Here is a 6,320-nt window from a genome sequence, read left to right on the forward strand (position 1 = left end):
TCTTCAATGACTTCTTTCACATTGTCAAATGAGTTCATGAAATTGTCTACTTGCATGACACCTTCTTCTTGTACTTCGAATGCTGAAAATACATTGGATTCAGCAGATAGTGTGGATTGAATGGGTAAGCTGCTGGAACTTGATACTGAGGCTTCTGCAATTGCAGACTCTAGCATCAGTGTTTCATTAACATCTTTAATGAATGCTGTTTCATTATTGTCTCCAATAAATACTGCTGCATTAAGTGTAGGTTGAGACAGTATAGTAGTAGTAGTAGAAGCAGTAGCTGTTTGCCTATGCTTTTTCTTTCGAGCTTCCATTGTTTTGCTTGTTGGAGGATTTTGGCAGTCTTTTGACATATGCCTATACTTGTTACAGTTGTAGCATTTAACTTTATTGTAAGACTTCGTTTTGCCTTTAGCTACACTTTTGCCTTTCATTTGTAGGCTGTCTTGTTCAGTATCTTGTTTCGTTTGAGAGTACTGAGAATGATACTCAGTATATGTGTTTTGTAATTTGTGTATCAGCTTAGCTGGCGTCAGAACGTCTTTCTGAGCTGCTGTAACTGTTAGTAGTTGATTATAATGGGTAATCTGCCTGTCTAGCATTGTTGCTACTCATCTATACTCACAAGGAGTAGCAAGATTAATTGCTGAGATGTATGTATTGTTATTGAGGGCTTTATTATGTGCAGACAACTGCTTGTAGATTTGTTTAATGTTGTCTAACATCTTATCAAACTGTGATACATGCCCTTTTACTGTAAACAACGTGGATATGTCTACAGTATGTGTCATTGTTGTTTGAACATCATATTGTTCAGAAAGTGCCTTCATGAGACTTCTAACACTTGTATGTATTGTGAAGTTTGCATAAATTGTATCAGTTATTGTTTTTGTTATACAATGATACAAAACGTTGCCTGTACATATGCTAGCATCATCAGAGGAAGGGGGATTGTGCTCTAGATAGTCTAAGAGCATTATGGTAGCAAGTGTACTGTGTATGCACAAGTGCCATATCTTGTATCCCTTTACACCAGCCAACTTTTCTGTTCCCTTGAAGAACTTTGTAATGTCAGAGTCCTTCATTGTAGCATTAACAAAGGTATGTGTTGTAGACAACATTGTAATGAGTTTGGGGGGAGAGGGAGGTCTTGGGCTTGGTGGTCTGGCAGGAGGCAAAGGTGTTCTACAAGAGCAAGTGTGTAGGGGCATTCAATAGGCATCAAGGCTTATAACCTTTTAACAAGCATAGTAGGAGTGCCCTAAGTACTCTCTCTTACTGAGACATCAAGCAAGTATCTACCTTATATACTACATAGTGAAGTCCAATAATCTGAGACATTCCAAGTGTAGTAATTCTACATAAGGTAATTGGGGATTTCCTAATCTAGAGCACAATCTAATAAATACAGTATCTATACCTGAGGAATGACAAAAGACTCCTCTTCCTCAATCTGTTCCTCATCTGATTCTTCATCTATGAAGTCCCCTTCCTTTAATTCCTGTATTGCTTCTACAAAAGCAAACCTCTCCTTAGGTCCTATAGCTCTGAGAATCATCCTAACTCTTTAATACTAAGAAGGACAATCTCTAGCAAAGTGACCAATCTCTCCACAAATGTAACAAGCTTGATTTTTCTTAGCATTGTTAATTGAGATGTCTATTGGTTCTCTAGCTCTCAAGAATGTTTTTCTATTAGGAGTCAACCTGAAAGGATGTAAGGTTGGTTGAGAACTTGCCTGTGTATCTAGGGCTTTAAAATACACAGTAGGATTGGATTGAGGAGAGTTGTGAGCCTTATTAGGAAGATTGAAGTGTAGACAATTGTCAGATTGTCTATTAGAGAGTCCCTTGTATGTAAGAGTCTCCCTGAGTCAAGTTTCATTATTGTTAATCTGAATTGCATACTTTTTCCATTCCTCATAAGTACTTAGGACTGGTAATAGATGTATTAACTGACAAAGTACTTCAGGATTAAGAGCATACTAAAGTAAATCAATTAATATAGTATTATATACTTTACTACTTAGTCCAGCTTCAGTCTTAAGGATCTCAAACTGTTGGAAAAAGACATCTGTAGAGCAAGTTCCTTGCTTGAGTTTCCTAAGCTTCTGGATAGATGTTTCCTTCTTACTTGGGTCATCAAATGATTTCCCTAGTTACTTAATAAACTCTTAGAATGTTTGTGTACAAAGAAATCTTGCTATTAGTGTCTGTGTTTTGAGTAACCCAATTTTCTACCTATATAGTAGCTGTCCCTTCCTTTAGATAAGAAAGTACAAAGAGTATCTTCTTTTGACTGTTATAGAAGGCTCTTTTGTTGGCTAGAATATACAGGAGACATTCTCTTTTAAAGTCCTAATAATTCTTGTCTCCTTTGTACTCTCTAGGAGTAGTAGCAATCTTTCCAGAGTTTCTAGAAGGAGTATAGTGTATTACTATAGCTACAGCTTAACTGGTGGCTTCTGTAATCAACTAAGAGACTGAATACATGTCCAAGTGTATATGTACACCTTACTAGAGTAGTACAAGCTTGTGAGGGAGTGTAGGAGAGTTTCCTGAAGGATTTGACATTGTTCCTAAGGCTAGCTCTAATGAATCAACTTCTGAAGTACTGAATACTTTTTCAAATACTTGAGCAAGCTCTAAAAAGTCTGGGTCTTTGTTAGAGGCTAGTATAAATGGTTATGAACAATGTATAAGTTGTAGGAAAAGTTCCTTCAACTAGTTTACTGTCTAGGCAACTTTGATCTTTCAGTTTTAAACTCTTAAGCTGTCTATATGTGCTCTGTTCTAAGTACAATCTAGTGACTCTTATCCAATAACACTAAATAACTGTAAGACAATACTGGACTTTCAGACTGTAAGGTCCCTAAAGGTATTAGTACTTGAGAGAGACTCTAGTCAACTAGCAAACAAAGGCTAGAGGTTGAGCTTTACAAGTAGTAGGTCAAAAAGCATTTAGAAAAGAGTGTAGCTATACAAATTGTAAAGACAACATACAAACTCAAAAGAGTGAAAGAGAGTGAAGGATGGTAGTGATACAACCTTAAGAGTAGAGTATAAAATTATAGAAAATGAAGTAACAAATGAGTGAGGGATAATATAGAATTAATAGGATAGTAAATCAGTTTAATAGTTCTTTAAGAAAGTAAAAGTATGTTTATAAAGAGGGTAAGGAATACTCAAACAAGTAGTGGCTCAGTTTAAGCAAACCAATCAAGTAGTAGCTTGGACTAGGCAGATTGGGCAGATTGAGGAGTGGATTGAGTAGGGAGGAGTGACTGAGTAGTAGCTTGAGTCAGGGATAGTTGAGTAGTAGCTCTAACTATATGTAGAATGAATCAAACAGTAGTTCAGACTTGAGAGAGAGTAGGATTGGATAAAGAGGATAGTTGAGTAGTGGCTCAGACTAGGAGGGTATTGATTGAGTGGCAGCTCAGACCAAGAGTAGTATTAAGGTAGAGACAAGTTTTTTGACTCTTATATTAGGGGAGAAGTGTTCTCTAGGTTGATAGTACTCTCAAACTGTAAATGTAACCTACAGCCCTTAAACCAACTATATTCCCAAAGCTACCAGCTAGGATTTATGCTAGAAGAACAAGTAGGAATATGAGAAGAGTCAAAAAACTGAGGAACTACTGTATTTACAAGTTGCTTTTTATAATAACTTAATAATAAGAGTAAAGTAAGGAATGAAACTTGAGAATAAGATAAAAGAGATAATAAGAACAAATATTGTAAAGCCAACAGGCACATCAGAGGCTAGGAAGAATTAACAGAGTGTTGTGTATTAAAGAATATAGACTAAGAGGCTATTACACAAAAGAGGCACAAGTTACTATATTGGGCAAGAAATAGATTAACTGTGTTGTAATTGTATACACTACCTTGTGTCTCTGTAGCTCTCTCCTACACTCAATACTGATACAATCTCTATGAAACTTTGTAGAACAATAGATGAGATGTTAAGAATCATGAAAATCTAGTAGTAATGTTGGTTTTTTGCAAAACTGATAGAAATATGAAGAAAATGAAATAGGTCCAATCCTACAATCCTAACAAGATCAATCTAAGGGCTTGGAACTATCAGAGCTAGACACATGTATAGTTGTTCTACATAGACTTGACACATCCAAACTGTAGCTTGTTTGAAGGAAATAGTGTAGGTCTTTCAATTAGTGTAAGTAATTAGTTCTAGTATTATTCTGAGAATCTTATCAACTAGTTCTAGGTGAAGAGCTTTTTCAAGCATTCTAATAAGAACATTATTGAACCTGAGTGTGAATCCTGCATTCTGGGCCAGGATGTCAAACTCTTGAAAGAAGGTATTAGCAGAATGTTTGCCCTGTCACAAAGACACAAGCTTGCTCTACACATTGTACTTCTTGTTCAGATTAATGAAGGAAGTACAGAGCTGTCTTATGAATTCTGAGTATGACTCATTGTTCTGAAGTCAGATCAGGCTTCCAATTCAATGTCCTTTGATCCAGTTCTAGGTCCAGGTGGCTGTGTTGCCTTCCTTCATGAAGGAGAGGACAAATAAGACACAATTAAGGTCTGAAGATAGATCAGTTAAAGTAGTAGCTATGTATAGTTCAACTTAGTACTAGAAGTCCTTAAAGTACTGTCCATTAAAGTCTGTAGGGCAGGCTACATACACTTTCTTTCTAGAACAGGTTACAACTTCCAGAACAATTAGAATAGGTTGTAGCTAGACTGTAAGTATGTAGTTAGTAAAGGCCTCTTAGATAAAGGTCTGTACATATTAAGCTAGGTCTACTTGTAACTACTAATCTGGTAGGACAGTAGGGGTGACAGTTGGCTCAAAAGGGTCTATGTTTATACTACAAAGGGATTAACACTAAACTAAAAGGGGTAATGAATAGAAGAAGGGTGGTAAAAGTTTATAAGGGTTTAGAAAGCTTAAATTTTTTTAAATGTAAAAGGGTTGGAACAAAGAGAAGAGATTGACACAACAGTAAGTACTAATGCTCAAAGTGTAGGAGAATCATAGGGTAGTAATAGGTAGTCTTGATCTAATGTCAGCAACAGTGTAGAGGGGACCTGAAGGCTTAGTAAGAGGACTCAGACTACAACTATCCTACATAACAGAAATACAGAGTATAAGTACTAGGACATAGTCAGAACTTACAGAATGGACAGAGAGAGAGTGTGAGACAAGAGTAGAGTATATAGAGTGAGCCTAAGAGTACAGGACTACCTAGAGTAGACAAGATCAAGACTATGGAACTAGTCTGATCTTGTACACCTATATGTACTAAACTATATAAGAGTACTTAGAGAATGATGAGCCACAAGGAATGAAAGAATCACAAGGAAATGAAGGAAGGGAAGGTCAAAGATAAATGTACAAAGAATGAAGGGATGAACAAAGAGTAAGAGACTATAGAATGAATCAAGGAATGAAGGGGTGGTCAAAGGAACAGAATGATAAAGTAAGGAGGGGTAGTAGTAAGAGTCAGCCTGTATATAGTTTATAGACAGTACTTCTGAGAGACAGAAGTCCTGAGTTCTAGTACAGAAGGGTGCAGAACCTACAGAACTAAAGGTGTGAGAGCAGAGAACTGTAACATTTAGATTGTTACCTTCTACTTTGTCATTTACTCCTTCTACCTTCTTAGTATGTACAACTCTATAAAACTCTCCTTTAGCTACTTATTCCTGTTATCCCTCATCTACTTTAACTTTCATTCTTCTATACTCTAGATTAGGTCATTCTAGTCTATCTTAATGTATTTAATTCTAGTTCTGTTTTAGAATAACAACTTCTAGAACTAGTCTATATTATAGTCTGTTAGAACTTGTTGTCTGTATTGTATTCTTGTTTACTTAGAATAATTCATTAATAATGTTATTGTGTGTCTTCTAACACATTGTATATAAAGTCTAGGATTGTGTTTCTTTATACTCAACTAGTAAAGCTTTATGTTCTGTAAACCTACAAATCTCTAACCAAGATCTACATTGTATTAATTCTATTTCTACTGTGTAAAATCTGTATGACTCATTAATTCAGTCCTCATATGTTTTATTATTTAGAAGGTCTTTAAGTACTACTCAGTATTATAATAATCTATCTGTACACTTAAAGTCTAATACAGGAATGTAGTAGAACTCAAAATCAAATAGTAAAATACTAACTATTTAGTAATTGATTATAGTATTAGACTGTAGGTCAGACCTATTAATCATTCCTTTTATGTATAAAGTGTCATTTCTACAATTAATTTCCTGACTCTTATAAGATATATGTATAATGTGTAAAGTGTGTAATAAAGTCTAAACAGCTTT

This window comes from Fomitiporia mediterranea (genome assembly GCF_000271605.1).
Source record: "Fomitiporia mediterranea MF3/22 unplaced genomic scaffold FOMMEscaffold_3, whole genome shotgun sequence".
Taxonomy (NCBI): Eukaryota; Fungi; Basidiomycota; class Agaricomycetes; order Hymenochaetales; family Hymenochaetaceae; genus Fomitiporia; species Fomitiporia mediterranea.